A 19630-nucleotide genomic window follows, 5' to 3' on the forward strand; every position below is an offset into this window, starting at 1 on the left:
TTATGGTTTTTCCACGGGGATATTTCAGCTCACTGGCACAGAGCATAATTTAGTATAGTGACACTGAACCTGATAACCATTAGAAGTTGGTTCCTTGAATTTGTGATATGATGGTAATTGCCTCCTTGGAGGAAGGAATGTAGGAGAGTTTAAGTCTTCCATATTGACACGTAGTGGCTGGCTGATAAACACAGCTGACTATACAGCTGGCTGACTGTGTTTAATTCTCTGGAATTATTTGGCTTGGAGAAATCAGAGATACCCCTCAAGCTGTGAAAAATAAATTATTGTCTTTCCTGACCCTGCCACTAACAGGAGGCCAAAAGAAACGTGGCTGTTTTGGGTTTTTGTGAAATCACATTTCCTATTTTAGGATTATTTTATTCCCAATTCACGGAGACACTAGAGAGAATCTGAATTTGAATGGAGCCCTGAACAAAAGCAAGCACTAAAAATTCCACTTTGAACTTCCTGACCTGATTGCCAGCTGGTTTAGTAGTATCTGCAAGCAGAAGTGCTGACTAGAGCCTTTGGCGGCAACTGGATACTGTACTTAGCAAAGATCACTGGGGATTTGAACTCCAGAACTGTAGAGCATCTCAAAAGATGCAGAGGCTCTGTTCAGACCACTTGAAAGATAACTGCCAGCTTGTTACTGAAGGTGTTGGTGGAAGGTTACCTTTCATGTCTTGAGTTATGTGAAAGAAGGATAGAGAAGGAGAAATTCAGCAGAAGTCACTGATATATGGAAATATTATATTCAATAACATGTGGTAAGAAGAAACTCAGATGTTACCAGGCATGTAAGCAGCTTACTTCTCTGGCTCCAGGGCCAACGACAGAGCTCTCTGGGTCTCCCCACCTCTCTACCTCCCTATTACCTGCTGCTCTGTGTACTGATGCCAAAAATTAATTTGCTCTGTTCAGTGAAGTGAGTTCCTAAACCTAGAGTTGAATTGCCATTGGAAAGTGGCCACAATACATTCCACAGATGGCAAAGTTCTGGTGAAAAAGAAAAGGGTAAATATGCAAAATTAGGCAGAACTGAAAACTGTTTATTTAGAAATTAATGAGAGGAAGAAGTTGACTTGGACCTGGGTACAGTATTTGAATATTTACACCTTCCTGTGCCAAAGATATTGATGTTTCCTGTGGTTCCAGATAAGTGAGCAAGAACCATAGCCCTGGTGTGATAGGGATTAAAGACTAAATTAATCCAAATGTCATTTATCTCTGTTCAATGGTATAGGTTCTCTAACATATAAAGAATAATATGTGTATATATATATAATTTTAGATAAGTCTCCAGGGGAAAAACATTAGATTCCTTAATTTACAAAACCCTACCAGACACATACAATTGTAGGATTCCATTTCACACAAATTTTAAATGTAACAATTTTTAAAAATAGTGTAACAAAATATAGTTTGATTATAACATATTTACTCAACTAGCCTTGTGCATTGTAGTTTTAATACCCCCAAAACCACATTATGTCACCATTTGAAAAAAAGGTCGCTTGTCTCATAGGGTGATTTTCTGTTATTTGGACATTTTCTTGTGTTGTCACATCTGACCTTAGGTTCAAGGTAACTTTTGGCCTTTTTACTTCTCCTATTTCACTAAATACCTTTAAAATAAAAACATATTGCAGAAGCTAGTGTATTTCAGGAAGTGTAGCAATACAAATGCAATGCAAAAAAATATAGGAGAAAGAAAAAAGAGATGACTGTGTATATATTATTATATTTTCTAAATGATTCCTGGATGGCAGAAGGTACAAAAGCAAAACATATTCAGCCCAAGGGATCCTTATTTGTGTCTATAATTTTGTGCGGTATGTGTGCTTGGGGGTGGGAGGATGGTAAATGAATTGCAGCCTTAAAAAACCTTGGTCAGGTAAAGCAAGCTAAGGAAAAAGTGCATGTAATTCCTACTGCAAGCAAGTAGCAACTCTTGCCTCACAAGTGTACAATCTTCTCAGAGGTCTAGATGGACATGTTTCAAAAATCTCATTTTTCATTAGTGGGAGGAATGCAGTGACTAAAATTTATTAAGTGACATATGTCAGCACAAATGTTAGACATGGAGCTAAATAAATAAAATGGGCCTTAATATGTAAATTTTTAAGGTACTAAAAACTTTATGAATCTAATATTGAGAAAATTCACCTCTTAATAAACAAACAAAGATGGATGTGAGAAAGCAAATACATGGTTTAAAAAGTTTTGGTCTGAAAATACTACTATTAAATTTACTATTAAAAGAAAATATAAACAAGAGTTGTATCTTCATTTAAATTCATGATCTTCAAATCATTATCTTTACGTTTTTGTATAATAAATTGCCCCACCTAGTATCTTAAACAATAAACAAACATTTATCTCACATTTTCTGTGTGTTAAAAATTTGGGTGGTTCTCGTTCAGGATCTCTTATGGACTTATAATTAAGTTGCTGGCCAGGACTGCAGTCATCTGAAGACTTGACTGGGGCTGGAGGATCCACTCTCAAGCTCACTCATCCACATGGTTGCTGGCAGAGCATCATCACTGTGGGCCCCTCTGTAGTACAACATGCACCTACTTTCTCTAGGTGCAAGGCAAGAGAGAGAGAATACACAAAAGAGAAGCTGAACTGTTTTTTATAACCTAATTCAGAAGAGACATACCATCATTTTTGCCATTTTATATTGGTGACACCACAGACCAACTATGACATAATGTGGGAGAAGATTATGAATGACAGAAGAGTGGGTCATTGGGAGTCATCTCGAGGTTAGCCATCACAATCCCAGATCAGATATTTAAATCAAAATACATCTATTTCAATCTTTCTAAAATCTTATTTTATTTCTCTTCTATGAATATGATAAATAATTTAAAGATATATTGTGATGATGGGGTAAATGGAATATATGAACATTTTGCAGGTATATATAATACACATCTGTGTGTGTGTCTGCCATTCATTTTCATCACATATTTTCCTATTTCCTTTTGTTTAGAAGTAGGAAAAAAAAGGAAAATTCTTGCGATATAAATTTTTACATTCTAATATGGAAGCAAACTATTACTTGGTCACTACCTACTGAAAATATTTCTTTAAAATCAGGCAATTCTTTAAGAATGGTATATATTGATACTATTTTATTTTCTGAGTAGATTAAAGTGATAAATGATGGCTTGACGTTTCCTCTTCCATGCATAAGATATCCTAATACCATATTATTACCAATATATATTTTAATGTGCATTCATATTTTAAGTGATAGTCTTGTCATATTAAACCAGTGGTCATTGACAGGACATTCATCATGGACAATCAGATATGTGTAATTTTGAGGCTTATTTTACAGTTACTATTTAATAGTTCTTTTTAATTTAAAAATTCCATGGAGATAAATATAGTATTTTCTCCGAGGGATGATTCTGAGCAATTTTGTTGAATTGTAGGGTATGACAAATTAATTTTAAGTGAGCATATATATGTCTGAGTTGATTAGCTTATACATTATATCATTACATTTTAAATATTCTCATTAGACGCAAAATGCCAATAACTCAGAAATTTCCTTAACTTTAAAATAATTTGCACAGGTGACATTAAAAACTATATTAGAGTGTTTTTCTTTTTCATGACACCAGTTTTGGGATATATTTTTGTACATTTCATTTAGCAATAATTTAAATATTAAATTCTAGCAGGAAGTTATGACTTAAATCATAAGCTGTGTTAGGTATTATTTAGCTTCCATCATACATATTGTTATCAAACACTTCCTCAGATTTGGGAACTGGTTTAAGTTTTAACTGGGTTTAGGGGTTGTCTGTCATTATCAAGGGGATAATTGCTGAAATAAGCTTTTTTGGGTCAGTTTTCATGAGCTACCTTTTCCTCCCCATATTTAGGACCAGTTTATGGAGATAAGGATGACATCAGTGGTACTGAGTTATAGTGTTCCTCTGCGAAAACATAGCTTATAGTGAGTTTTCTATTTGTATACAAATGTATTGTGAGTTAGAACTTTATTTATTTGCATACTCATCCATCTGAGGAATAAAAATTAATTGTATAACTGTATTAAACACAGCCCTTTGTAATTTTTAGAGTTAATTTTCATTTTCTACAAAATATTTCCTTAAGAAAATTGAGATATTTGCAGTAACAGGATCAATCACTTTGGATGTTACCAGATGGCACTGCAAAAAGAGTTTAATTATATAATCTTTGTAAACATGTATAAATACCTATCTAAATAATCAACACTGAAATGTATTCATTTGAATAAAGCAGTTTATTCATTTGAAGACCTTTAAATTGAAATAAATTGTCAGCCACTTACCACTTTATCTTATCAGTTGAAAACATTTCTGAAATGAGTTTGTTTTTTTGTTTGTTTGTTTTTGTTTGTTTATTTGTTTTGCTACACCCACAGCATATGGAAATTCTTGCAGAGGTAGCATCCAAGCCATAGCTGCAACCTATTCCACAGCTGTAGCAATGCAGGATCCTTGAGCTATTGTGCCACAGTGGAAACTCCACGCATTATTTTCTTTTAAGGAAACAAGAGTAGACATACTTATTTACTCAGTGACTGACTGACTTATTCAATGACTTACAAGTGACTTACTCAGGGGCACGCAGGAAAGAAGTGGTAGAGATAGAAATAGTTGTTCTAACTTCTAGCAGTTTTCAAAACTTCTAGAACATCTATTATTGAAGGGGAAAATCAGTGAATTTTCCAGTTTAAAATTACTCTGATTTATACCATTCCTGGAAAGCCACTTTCATGACAATCAGACATTTTTCAATCTTCACTGTCTATCACATCCTCTTACTCAGAGCTTCCTTCCTTCTTGAGACATCAGCTCCTCTTGCCCTCCTTATTGCAACTCTGGGTTTCGTTTGCTAATAAAGTCTTTCATTCATCTTTCTCAGCTCCACTTTTCATGCTGTAGTTCTTCTGGGCCAACCCCTGTGTCATGTTCTCCTTGAATGCTATAAGAAAAATGGTTTTGCACTGACTTCTAATTTTCCTTGCATTGTATTTCTAGCCTTGCTTTCTGATCTATCCAGGTTATAAGTGACAAAAGAAATACTTTGTCTCATACTCTTTGGAATATGGCAGGATTTTGAAGACATCCTATATTTGTCCATTTCCTAAGTTTCTTTGGGAGACAGCCCAAGCTGCTGTTGCCATGGTCATTCATAGACAATGTCTCTTTTGGCTGGTCACTCTGGACTTGATCCACACCCTAAGCATACAGTGATCTTCCACCTTTTACCTTTCAGTCTCCCTTCCCTCTCTAGTAGGCCTTGATTCATAGGCTCTGAGACAACCCTGAGCCGTTTCTCTTCTATGTAGCCTGCATCCGATTCACAGGAAATGCTCGAGCATCATTGTTTCAGCCAAATCTGAGAATGGAGTAGTTCCCAGGCCATAGCTTTCAGTCTGATGCCACATGTTGCTTCAGCCAGCCTTTTGCTCTTTAGATTCCTCTGACATCATCAGACACCAGCCCATCACTATGCACCCTGAAAGATAAACATAGTCCTCCAAGTAATCAAGTAATTGTATGAAAGCCCTTCTTGCTTGGATTCTGCCTAGGAGGCAACACTCCTTTCCCCCTTTCCCTCAGAGGCCAGGGATCACAATTAAGTTCTCTCTGAAGAAATGCTCTCTAAAAACAATCTCTCAGACCCATTCTCCTCTCATGCGTGCTCTTCAGGATTGAGGGATTTCTACAATTATTTTTATATCTAACAATAGAATTTGCTTTGGACGGTGGCTCCTCTGATATCTCCATTTCAGCACTTGATTATAATAAATGAAAAATTCTATGAACACAGGAAGTTTCTAACTTTTTTCTCAATTATTCCTGTTGTGAGTGTTCTTTCAACCTTTTTGTTTATGAGACAACAAACGAAAGGATTTTCTGCTAGTACTAATGATTTTCAGAATTTGCTAATTTCTTTAAGACAAAAAATGCAGTAGCAAACCTGAAAGAGCTCATAGGGATCGGATTTGAAATGAGGGGTGTATATAGGAGTTAGGGATCACCTACCAGAAATCTAGGAATCCTTAAACTGATTTGGAAGGGTACAGATTTTATAGTCAGAGATTCTCAGTTTTCACTTTTTCACAATTATTATTGAACTAGTCTATGAGATAAAAATATTTTAAGAAAATTTTCAAAAACACATAGTTTGACATGTCAAAGAGCAATTGTAAAGTCTGTAAAAATTAATAACAGTTGAATGGGGAAATATGATATGGTTAAGATTGAGCAAATGAAAAATTTGGTTCTGTTTCAATCACTTGAGCTGAAAGAGTTTACCAGATTTCTAATAATACCTGCAACATTTACATCTAATCTGAATCATTTTCAGTTCTGATGTATAAATCAGGGAAGCTAAAGTGATATTGTAGGGAAAAATCCACATAATGAGTGATCAAAGAGCTTAAAGGGCTCCTATTATGTCTTAGGTTTCATTTTACCTCTCATTTATAGGTAGCAATGAGGTGTGAAAATTGTTCTTGGGCATCTCAAGTATCAGAAAACTGCATCACACTACACTTCTTTACAACTTAATGGAAGTAGGTGCAATTCATTTTACAATTAATTCCTACATATTCAATGAAAAAGGTAATATCCAAATGGCGTTGTACTTCCTGCTCAGGTGAAATTTTCCAGTGAATGATTCATTAGCTCTTTCAAGTCTAGTTAACAGTACTTCTATTTTGTAACATCTTTTTGTATTGAAGAGCTTTCCAAAGCACTCCTTTTTTTGCACAGTTTATACTCATTGAAGATTAAATTACCAAATGAAATATATTTTTACTGGAGTAATAGGTAGCCAGTGATGATATTTGTAAGATCTTGTTTAAAGGCAATATTAAATTCTCACCCAATAGAGGACTAAATAAATGTTATTTTTAAATGTTACTATTACTAAATATTTAAAGCTCTTTCTGATATCTAGTTTTGCCTGGAATTTATAGATTATTAAATTTATAAAGTTTGACTCTTTCAGTTCAAAAGAGGTTATTTTAATATATTTCTTTGTTGAATTATGGAGTGCCCTGTCCTAAGAAAGTCAGAATTGTTTTAATCCCTTTCAAACTGGTTGGTGCTGTACACTGCATGTTGGTATCTTTTATCCACAACCCACCGATTCATGTGCTGGGACCCTGGTCCCTGGTGTTGATTGTGTTGGGAGATGGAGTGTGTGGGAGGTGGTTGGCTTTAGGTGAAGTCATGAAGATAAACCCACATGATGGAATTAGATCCTGTAGAGGAAGACAAAGAGAAGAAAAAGGACTCTCTGAGTTACATGAGGAAATAGCTAGAAGTTAGCTAAGTACAAGTCAAGAACTGGGCTCTTACCAGACACTAGATCTGCAGGGGCCTTAACCTTGGTTTTCCCAGCCTTCTAAACTGTGAGAAAGAAATGTTGTTTAAGCCACCCCAGTCTCTGGTGTTTTTGTTACAGCAACCCAAACTCACTGAGAGTCAGCTTCTTTTTACTTCCCAAGTTAGACTGTGTTCCCACCTTTCTGCTGTGTTGGCAAATGTATTAATTACACCTTGAGATTCTGAGTAATAGCCAATCTGTGTCATCATCACTTTTTTTTTTTCTTTTTTAGGGTTGCAGTTGTGGCATATGGAAGTTCCCAGCCTAGAGTCTAATTGGAGTTGCAGCTATTGGGCTAAACCACAGCCACAGCACCATGGGATCCCAGCCACGTCTGTGACCTAAATCACTGGATCCTCATCCCACTGAGAGAGGCCGGAGATTGAACCTGCATCCTCATGCATAATAGTTGGGTTCTTAATCTGCTGAGCCACAATGGGATTTGCTCTGTGTGTGTGTGTGTGTGTGTGTGTGTGTGTGTTCATTTCTTTAAAAGAAACTCAAAGATGTCAGTTCAGGAATAATGTAGAGCAGTATTAACAGTTTCTTTCCAAGACCATGTGTCTGTTTATCCATTCTCAAACACAATTCTTTTTGAAAACACATTTGAACCAATGCTACTTGTTCTGTGACTGAGAGGTCCCCCAAAAGTTTAAATTCTATCTATAAAGTGACAAAAGGCTTATCTCTAACAGCAGTATTATTAATAATTCAATTCCTATTCTTATTTTATTCTCTTCTATTTTTTACAGTGTGTCTAAAATTACACATTGCATATTATCTTCTTCAATGCTAAAACAGGCACATAGCTTAGGACACAGAGTTGCCACAGGCTGAAAGAGTGCTCTTTTGTAGTCTTCCAAACTTAAAAGTATAACCAGAAATGTTTGTAAGACTTTAAAGTAATGATATAAATTTAACTGATGTTCTAGAATCACTGCCTTTTTCATCTCATGGCTCCAAATCTTCTTCTGATTAGGCCTAAATTAGAACTACTTGGTGTAAAAGAATAATTTCCTTGTCAGAAAAGAGACCTTTTTGTCAAGTGACAAAGAAGAGAATTCTTTTTAAAAAGAATCAAAATTATTTCTTTTTTTCTGTACATTTTTTCCAAGGTCGTGTGGTTTCCTTAGAATTCTAAATTCTATAAAACACTGTTAACTGCTCTTGCTCAGAATAAGTGGGATCCCATTTTTTAAAAACTTGAAGACTCATAATGACAAAAAAATATACATTTGAATCATTATAACTAATAGATGTTCATCATAATTTGATGAATCTGATGATCAAATAAGAAGTCTTTATAAACCAAGCCTAGTGAATAAGGAATAGTTGCCAGGCTGGAGAGAACTATTTGTGAGCAGAAATGTGAAATGGTAATAAAAATTTACTTTTCTCAGTGGCTCTGTGGGCATACTTTTTTGTTTTTAGAGTAATCATTTTAAATACTAAATGATTTTTTAAAAAGAACTTCCAAAATGAATATGAGCTCTCATCATTGTTTACATGTATATGTCTAGCAAGTGTATTATCCTTCTTTCAGTGATAACCTAGGAATTAATCATATTAAAGGACACATTGGGAAGGTCCATTATGATGTAGTGGGTTAAAGATCCAGCATTGTTGTTGGAGTTGCTGCTGTGGCATGGATTTAATCCATGGCCTGGGAACTTCCACATGCCACGGTCATGGCAAAAAAAAAAAAAAAAAAAAAAAAAAAGACATACTTTTCTACTGGTTCCTCAGGAAAATATAGAAAATTCTGAACTTTTTCCTAAAAAAAGTTTTTTTTTACCCAACATACTAATGCTATATTAATTTATGCAAATACTTAGGAGGGTTATACATATATTAAAATGCATTCAACTGATTTGTTAAACTAAGACTTCTTATTTTTAGTGGCATTTTCTTTTCTCGTACAATTATTCAAGGGACTCTTTTGTAACATTTTGCAACTTCCTTCTCTCATTTACAATGGTCACCTAAGTATTTTACTTTTTCTTCCTATGGGTACGAAAAACATCCTTTTCTTTACAGATAGCTTGTTTCTATGCTCTATCTCAAACTTCTATCTTTTATAGATTTTATGTTCCCTATCTGGACTATTTATGGGTGGTAATAAAAGTGCAGAGCATGTAGTGATTTGCAGTTTTGCTCAAATGCCTGTGTGAATCACACACACTGTGACCTGATGGGGGAAGCAAGTCACTGGGCTAGGAAAGTCCCTAACAAAGTCCCGAGGATCTGACTCACACAGGTTTTGGTTCTTTTCTCCTATAAGCTAATCTTCCTGAATTTATTTCTTAAAAAAAAAAGAAAATAGAACTTTGGTTCTTTCTTAATATGGTCATAAAGTGAGAACTAAAAGTTTGTTCTTACTATAAAATGTATGTATTTTTGAGAAATCACTTTAATTCCCGTAAACTACTGAGTATGATTCCTATTGTAGTTCTCTGGAATGTACTATTTAGTTTAGTAGCCCTGTTCTTAGGAGAAGAGGATTTTTTTTTTTTTTTTTTTGCTTTTTAGGACCACGCTTCTGGCATATGGAAGTTCCCAGACTAGGGGTCAAATTGGAGCTACAGCTGCTGGCAAACACCACAGCCACATCAACACAAGCTCTGAGCCGTGTCTGTGACCTACACCACAGCTCACAGCAGTGCCTGATCCCTGACCCACCGTGAGGCCAAGGATCAAACCCACATCCTCATGGATACTAATCAGATTCATTTCCTCTGAGCCACAATGGAACCTCGGGATATTTTGTTTGCATCAGGAATATGAAGTTTACTTCTTCATCTTCAGGTGAAAACTGTTCTCCAGAGCTATGTGATAAAGGAATCATACCTATGTACCGTGTTGGTCCCTAAGATAATCATTGAAGGAAGCTTGATTGTGATTTGTTAGCAGTCAGCCCACTCATCAGTTACTTTCTCATCTTTATCTATATGATATATATTCCTGTTTCCTTTTCTTGAAAATCATTTCTCAGTAAAATTTTTTTCTCTTTTTTTTTAAATGTGCCCACAGCATGTGGAAGTTCCCAGACCAGGGGTTGAACCCACGCCACAGCAGTTACTTGAGGCAGAGCAAGGAAAACACCAGATCCTTAACCCACTAGGCTATCGAGGAACTCCCAATAATTAATTTCATCATGAAATTAACTATATTCTAAATTTGATTCTGAGTATATTGCTTTAAGTTGGACTCAGAGGAAATGAAGGAATGCTTCAAACAAAAATAGATCATGAGTGTAAAATAAAAATCATTGCTTCTGGAGAATATACGTTTTTTCTTTTGACTCCAAATGATGTAAAATAAATGCATAAAAATTTATCCCAGGAAGAAAATTTTAATTAGCTACGTGAGAGAGGATTCTACTTGGGGAATTCCATAGAGCATGTCTTATTTTCATTTCTTTATATGTCAACAAATAAAGTATCTAGAAAACTAAACAATAGTGATAGTAGAGGTAGACAGTAATAACACTTTCCATTATTTTTATAAAAATAAAAGCTAATATTTTTGTCAGAATTCTTATATGGATATAAAAAATTGAGAACCATTAGCAATATTTATGATTTTCCACAAATTAGCCTAAGAATCTTAATATTAGAGATAAATATAATTAACACTGAAGAATTAGTTACATTAAGTAGTTGCGGGTGCCATATTGAAACATTTACCATATCTTTTAAAAGAATTCTGTATAATAGAAATACTTGATGAGAAAATAAAAAAATACAGGAAAAGCGATAAATTTATCAACTACAAAGACTTATCACAGATAGACAAATATTCTTTTTGTTGCATTGGGAAGAGAAAAAAGTCAATGGCTATAATTGACACTCTACAAATCAGGACCCAAATTAAATAAAAAAATTTCTCATACACACAAAAAATCTTTATTCTGTTTACCATTTTGTACACTGTATTTCAAATACAATTTTAATTATCTTGTTTGAATTATGGAAATAAAATCTGTGCACACCCTTAAGTCACACACATAATATTTACTCACATTGTGTGCAAAAAGACTTTAGACACTTTTAAAATATTTAAAAATATTTCTCCCAGGGAACCTTAATTTTTCAGATGAAATCTTGCTTTTGTAAAAATCACCATAATAGGAGGAGTTCCCATTGTGGCTCAGCAGATTAAGGACCTGATGTAGTCTCTATGAGGATGTGGGTTTGATTCCTGGCTGCACTCTGGGGGTTAAGGATCCACCATTGCCATAAGTTGTGGCATAGGTCTCAGATGCAGCTCAGATCCAGTGTTGCTCTGGCTGTGACGTAGGCCTGCACCTGCAGCTCCTATTTGACCCCTAGCCTGGGAACTTCCATATGCTGCAAGTGTGGCTGTAAAAAGAAAAAATAAATAAAAATCAACATAATAGGAAGACTATATCATCAGATCTATTCAAATACTGCCTATTCTACTTTCCCCTCAAATCCTCCTCTTTATGGTAGTCGCTGGGGCCCTGCCCAGAAATTTCAGGTTTAGAAATCAGTTCGGAGTCCACTTTCCACGTGCATCCTTGAAACTGGAATTGATCATAACTATATGCTCATAACAATTCACTTATACAAAGCTTCACCATGGGTCCATTAGCTGAAACTTTTCTTTAGTAGATTTCATGTAGGAGGGAAGAAGAAATTGCAAGTGAGAGCAACAGCATTAAATGTCCCTAGTGAGGCTAGGTAAGTATATTAGGCCCTAGTCATAGAGATCAAAGTGCCAAACAGTGTTAGGATAGAGAGAGAGAAAAAAAAAAAAGGATTGAGGAAGAAAATGAAATGTAAAAAACAGACCTTCTTAAATGTCATGCAGAACAGTTTAGATTTAGTGTGACAGGAAATATAGAAATGTTGAAAATATGTAATGTAACAGAGACTGAATTTTTTACTGGAATATGCATTTATATAATGGTAACAGAACTACCCTGAAACCAGCCAACCAAACATTATTAAATGTCAGTTAATTTCTTTGTGGCTTTTGGATTTCCATGAGACTAATCCAGAGCATTTCAAATGTTTGCCTGTTCCACCTGTGTTCTTGAGAACCAAGTTCAGTGGGCCATCCTGTGATCTGCTGATGGGCTTTACTGCTTCTGAATAACCTTTTTATATGGACTGCATCCCTACTCCACTTCTGCCGTAGAAACTACCTAACTGTTGGATTTAAATTTTTTTTAAATTTGATTTTGCTTCTCAGTGATTCCATCACCCATGTGATTTACATTTTTTTTTTTTTTGGTCATTTTAGGGCCACACCCATGGCATATGGAGGTTCCCAGGCTAGGGGTTGAATTGGAGATAGAACCACAGCTGCTGACCTACACCACAGCCACAGCAACACGGCATTGAAACCACAGCTTTGTGACCTATGCCGCAGCTTGACGCAGTGCGGGATTCTTAACCTATTGAGTAAGGCCAGGTATTGAACCCACATCCTCATGGATTCTAGTTGAGTATGTAACCCAGTGAGCCACAATGGGAACTCCGTGATTTACATTTTTGATCAGTAAATATTCTTGGGAACTCTTCATACTCTAGCATTGAGAGAAGGAATACTTGAACCTTCTTAATAGTGGCAATGATACCTGGCTTACAAACCAAGTGGAGAATGTACTTTGTTGCCATATATTTCTGTTGCTATCAGAGACATATTATTTAATGGAACAAAGGAGAAATCCCAGTTTGTATGATGTCATAGCTTACTATTGGGGCGATCACTGGTGGCAGAGGGAAAGAGCCTGTAGTCAGCAGCTCACCAAGTGGCAGCATGAAGTTTGAGCCAGGAATGTCACTAAGAGAGGAAATCAGGAGACTATTTTTAAAATGTGGGTTCTATTGTTTTTCATTATATTGATCCTAGTATTGTAAAAATTGCAAAAAAAATGCTAGTTTTTTACCTCTTAAGGCAATGGTTTTTGTTTTTTTTTAATTGAAGTATAGTGGACTTGCCATATCATACTAGTTTTGGGAATACAACATAGTGATTTGATATTTTATAGATTATGTGTCATTAAAAGTTATAATATTGTTGACTTTCTTCCCTTTGCTGTACATCACATCCCTATGACCTTTATTTTATAACTAATAATTTGTACCTCTTAATTCTTTTCACCTCTTTTGCCCTTCTCCCCTCTGGCAACTACTAGTTTGTTCTCTGTGTGTCTGATTCTATTTTGTTATATTTATTCATTCGTTTTGTTTTTTAGATTCCACATATAGGTGAAAACTTAACACAGTTTTTATCTTTGTCTGACTTACTTCACTTCGCATAATGCCTTCCAGGTTCATCTATGTTGTTGCAAATGGCAAGATTTCATTTCTTTTTATGGTCATATGTATATATACACCACCTCTTCCTTATCCACTGCTCTATTGATGAACACTTAGGTTGCTTTCATATCTTGCCTGAAGTAATATGCTGCAGCAAAACATTGAGGTGCATATATCTTTTGGAATTAGTATTTTTGTTTTCTTTGAACAAATATCTGGGAGTGGAATTACTGCATCATAAGGTAGTTCTATTTTTAACTTTTTTAGGAACTTCCATATTGTTTCCCATAGTGGCTGCACCAGCGTACGTTTCCACCAAAAGTGCATGAATGTTCTCTTTTCCTTACATCCTCACCAACACTTATTTTTTTGTCTTATAAATGGCAGTCATTCTGACAAATGTGAAGTAGTATCTCATTGTAGTTTTGATTTGCATTTCTCTGCTGATGAATGATGTTGAGCATCTCCATGAGCTTGTTGGCAAATGATGAGTATTTAAAGGTCTCTTTACATGAGGTGATTCTGTGTAATCATCTGTTAGGAGTTTTTTTTTTTTTTTTGCAAAATTAATGCTCATATTTAAACTCCTTTACAACAAAAAGACCCTTCTCATTTAAAATTTCAGCTATTTCTTAGAATTTTTGGTTGGCTCTCGCTAGTTTGACTAGAGTATAACATAATCTTCTTCAATGTCAAATATATTTCAGGAACCCGTAGAGACTATGCCATGCGTGTTACAATTTCAGGTAGGTTTATGATGACCTGAAATTCTCTTATGAATTTGTTTAGTTTAATTGACTGTGCTTATGCTTCAAATGATCTGTATATAAGTCTGGATCCATAACCACAGTTAAAAATATAATTTCAATTATATAGTATTTTAAAATGGAAAATTAATAAACAATAGTAAAAATCTCAGAAGGTGGTACTTCAGGGTTCTTTGTCCTATTGTAAACTCCCTGGAGTTAATAACATTTCAAAAATGTATATTTCTAAAGTATTTAATGGAATAAGAATTTACTGGGAAATTTAAACTTTTTAGGTCATTTTTAACAGTTTGACATAAAACCACAAGGGAAATGAAATACAGAAGTTTATTACTGTCAGGCCCTGAGGTGGTACATAGCATGATGCCTCAAGAGGTTACCCAGGGACGTCAAGGCAGGGTGCAGACAGCAGGGTGTGGGGAAACCTGGAGCACATGACTTTATTAGGGTCTGTGGGGGGAATGCTCTGGGATTCCCAGGTGAGGGCAGATGGGTTATTTCAGATCTAAAAGAGCAAGGCTTTGGTAACTCCAGGGCAAGGGAGAGGTCTTACCTAAGGGGAGAACAAGGGGAAGGCCCTGAGAGGCATGAGAGGCTATTGCTCACAAGGGCTATTGGGAAAGTCTTATCAGGAACTTATATTTATTTGCTTGTGACTCCGTGGGCTGTTACCTAGGGTGTGTAATCAGGGGAGGGCTAGTGTCAGGGCAAAGACCCTGCGGGCTTCTCAACCACACAAAACAGATGCTGAGGCAATGATATCATGAAGTAGTTTAGTTACTTAACACACACATACACGCAGATCAGTACAAATAAAACTGGGAAATGTTGAATAAAGCCAGTGGAATGCATTAATGTCAGTACAATATTTGTGATATACTACTTTTTTGCAAATTGCATTGGTGGCAATTGGGTAAAGTATACACAGGATTGCTTTGTATGACTTCTTAAAACTTTAAGTTGAATCTACAGTTGTCTCAATATGAATTTCAGTTAAAATATAAACAAAGATATACATTCATTATGAAATACTTAGAAAACACCAAGAGATTAGAAGAGGAAAATTGCTCCCATGTAGATATCTGTGCTCACTTTTTTTTTTCTTTTTCTCTGCTCTTTGGATGTTATACAATCAAAGAGCACTATCCTGGCCACTCTACATAGAATGCAGTAATACATAAATTACAATGTAGTAATCCTTTGCTACATAACCAAATAACTTGCTACATCACTGTTCTTTTCAGTTTTATTTATTTATTTATTTATTTATTTGGTTGTGCCTACACCATGTGGAAGTTCCCTGGCTAAGGATTGAACCTATGTCTCGGCAGCAACCTGGGCTACTGCGATTACAGCATTGGATCCTTAACCCACTGAGCCACATTGGAATTCCCCCATTTATTTCACTTATTATATGCTGGCGTAATATTTTTTTATTGTTAAATTGGTTGTTTTGTGTTTGTGTGTTGTTATGAAAAATCCCGGAGGATAGGGCCTTTTATTTATTCTCTTGTCAGTACTAATAAAGTGGCTGATATTGTAGGTGTTTGATAACTTTTCCGTATGAGTTAAAAGTGGAATTGTAATATACTTACTGTTTTATTTGTTTGTCCATCATGAATTTTAGTTATTTATAACAAGACAGGTTGTACGTGGTACTTATAATATAATGATAAAATCAACCCACTTAGAGACTTAAATCAACTTTTAACACTACATAATTTTCTAAAGCAGCACTAAAATAGTTACAAAGTATTCTAATGAACAAATGCAATACAGTTAACCAAATATCAATTTTTATGCATCATTATGATTTTAAACTGTGGACATTCATAAACAATGTTGTGATGAATGAACTTGTAGTTAATACTACCTCTTTATTGTCCTTATTTTGTCAGGATAAATCCTGAAGTACATTTGTATAATGTCATTAGTTCCAATACTCACATCCTATTAGATCAAATCAGACTTTAATATACATCGTTTTTGGAGTGGAGACCTAGGAATATTCTAAATCAGTCATTTTTTTCCCCTCTTGCTCTTACTTTTTGAGTTGATAGTGATAACTAACCTCTATCTATTCTGATTACTCACAGTTGGCTTTCACTTATGCCTGGCTCCTGCACCTATGTGTTAGTGAACCCATAATTCAAATTTCTGACACACTTATCACTGATATTCACAGCCTTGCAAATAATAAACAGTTAGGTTCATTTTAGTTCACTACCCTACATTTGAGTGTAAAAGTAACACAAATTGAACAATGAAAAACACGAATCCTTACTTAATATTAGAGTCATTCATTATCATCTTTGCAATATTATCTTTACAAATTTGCTCACCAACTGGTTAATATTTGAAGATACCCATGCATTCTCTTTGCTTATAGAATGTATAATCCATACCTCTTCATGGAGGGCTTTTAAGTTTTCAATTTTTTGTTTTTTAGAATTGTACAAAAGATCGCAATTACCCAGACTTGACCTGTTTCCAGAACTAAAGAGGTAATCCACATAGTTTGAAAAGATTACAAGCAGGGAGTAAAAATACTAGAAATAAGTGGGGAACAGATTTCCAAGTCTTGGGGCAGCCTGTTAGCATCAATATGTCACTATTTATTTATATTCCTGAATCCGAATTTTTTCCATATAAGCTATCTGCATGGTGATCCTTTGGGCCTTCTCTCTTTAGGTCTGTGGTTTGGAGAAGCCCCAGGTCATCTTGACTGCCATCACAGTTCACTGGGTACTGAGGAACTGAAAAATGGTTATTTTTTTGAGGACAGTCAATACTGGCACTCATGTTATGCTTTCCTATCCCATATCAGTGCCAAAAATAGCATCTCAGCACTTTCCCAATGAACACAGGCATAACATTAGAGTTGTTCTCCACTTCTGTTCTCCAGAAGTGTTACACTTCTACCAGAGTGAGTATATGACTTGAAACTCATTTTCCACTTCTTTTCTGGTTAGTTTATGATCTTGACTACATGACAACAAAATGATCTTTTTGATTCCATTTCATTCTCCATAGAGTCTTTTCCAGATGAGATTGCTGTGCTGGGGTCTGATCAAACAAAATTAAATATTTCCATATCTAGTGTATTGTAATGGAGGGAACTGTAACATTGGACTTGAAATGAACCACATACATTGCCTAGTTCAAACTCTTTATTTTTAATATGGGGAAACAGAGGTTTAGAAAAGTTCATCAACTTGCCCAAAGGTGCGCAGATGCTGAGTGGCAAAGGCCAGATCACCAGTGCTCACACAGGAACCCAGAGTGACAACCCTGGTGGTACCTAATAGCATTTAGAAAGCATTGTCTGTATATAGTGATGCTGTACTTCTTGTATTAGAAAATTGTGCTTTTAGACTATGACACACCCACATCTAAACTGAAAGCCTGTGTTCAACTTATTTTAGAACAAATTGAATGCATCTGGAAATACGGGTTCTGTTCAGACCTTCAAAGGTATTAGACATGAATACAATGAATGCTAAGTTTCACATCAGTTGCTCAGAATGAAATGGCAGGTTATTCTTTCTTAATATGCTACACATCTGAAGTGGCTCCAGTTTAGAAGAGCACTCAGTAGCTTAATTCATAACTATTTTAAGGAGTTCATTGCCACTCATTTATTTTTTTCATTTCACACAGTTCTTAATTTGTGGCACTCATTCTTGTGGTTTTGTTCATTTGACACATCTTAGAATATTTCTTAGAATTCAGTAAGTGTTTGTGAAGCTTTATAATGACTTAAAAACTATGTGTCAATGTGTAATTAACATTAGTCAGATATATCTTAGTCTAAGGAACTTCAATTTATGAAGACAGCATAGTATAAGGAGTGAGGAAAAAAAGGACATTTTCCTCGTCACAGCACGTCCTTTCCTGAGCCAAAATATATCTCCACATGGCAATGAAATGCCTCATCTAAAGGTACTATCATACCTAATGGAAAAATAAATTGTAAATATCTTAAAATTAATAAAATACAAAACACTAGAAAAAATCAACACAAAACATAAAAGGCAGGTAAACATTGAATTTTCCTCTTTTTGTAACCAGATACAAAATGCAAATTTTTAGTGTTAGGTTAAATCCTATTTCCTCAGCCTCTAAACCTACCCCAAATCTGTCTCTTCTCCATCTTTGCTGCCACCATTATCTTCCACTTTTCCTGCTGCAATAACCTGTAAGTGACCTTCCTTTTTGCCAGATGATTCCCCCCCACTACTCCTTAATCTACTCTTGGCACTCAGACTCATTTTTGTCCCTCTTTTGACAAAAACAAAAACAAAAACAAAACAAAAAGCCCAAACACCAGGAGACACAAGGAACTGGAAGCTGCTAGCCATGTTTGTTATCTTGATTTTGGTGCTGGGATCGTGGGTGTTTGCTTATGTCCAAACTCATCAAATTATACAGAGTAAGTACATACAGTTCTTCATGAAAAACCAACCAGTCAAAGAAACAAAACTATCTGTGGTTTCCCATTGTCCAAAGAAGAAAATCAGGAATCCACCATGGACTTCTCACAAGATCCTATGTGAAGAAGCTGCCATTTTCCCCTCTAGTTTCTCTTTTTTTTTTTTTTTTTTTTTTTTTGTCTTTTTTTGCTATTTCTTGGGTCACTCCCGCGGCATATGGAGGTTCCCAGGCTAGGGGTCCAATCGGAGCTGTAGCCACTGGCCTATGCCAGAGCCACAGCTGCAAAGGATCCGAGCCGTGTCTGCAACCTACACCACAGCTCACGGCAACGCCGGATCATTAACCCACTGAGCAAGGGCAGGGACCGAACCCGCAACCTCATGGTTCCTAGTCGGATTCGTTAACCACTGCGCCACCACGGGAACTCCTCTAGTTTCATCTAGTGCCCATTTCCCGTGTTCATCATGCTCCATCTGCACTGGGTTTCTTCCTGTTTTTTGACAATGCTAAGTCCTTTCCTATCCTATGAACTTGGTATTGATAGCCCCCAAGACTATCACTCAGATCTTAGATTGCATGTTACTTCCTTAGAGAGGCCTCACTGATCATTCTGTCTGCAGTCACTTGCATAATATCTTGCTTTTCCTTTAAAATATGTATCCTAAGTGGAAATAAGGTTGTAGGATTAGTTGTTAATGGTTAGTTGCCACAATTAAAGTC

General features: G+C 35.6%; 1 protein-coding gene across 6 annotated transcripts in view; it reads right to left on the bottom strand.

The window, feature by feature from the left end:
• Window positions 1-1037: 1037 nt before the first annotated feature.
• The window catches only part of LOC110259429 (uncharacterized), a 904175-nt gene continuing 885582 nt past the window's right edge, over window positions 1038-19630 (bottom strand). For 4 of the 6 annotated variants that reach the window (XR_014838422.1, XR_014838425.1, XM_085014126.1 and 1 more), the window contains 2 exons: window positions 4346-5538; window positions 1038-2591 (listed from right to left, as the gene is read on the bottom strand). The gene's annotated coding sequence lies outside the window, so the exon portion shown is untranslated. Of the gene's footprint in view, window positions 2592-4282; window positions 5539-7176; window positions 7295-19630 lie in introns of those variants that run through there. The other 2 variants (XR_014838423.1, XM_085014120.1) reach the window with 1 other exon arrangement.

The sequence above is a fragment of the Sus scrofa genome, chromosome 2 (assembly GCF_054392235.1).
Source record: "Sus scrofa isolate SSC_HxYL_T2T_F1_AM1 chromosome 2, Sscrofa_HxYL_maternal_Yorkshire_Landrace_v2.0, whole genome shotgun sequence".
Classification (NCBI taxonomy): domain Eukaryota; kingdom Metazoa; phylum Chordata; class Mammalia; order Artiodactyla; family Suidae; genus Sus; species Sus scrofa.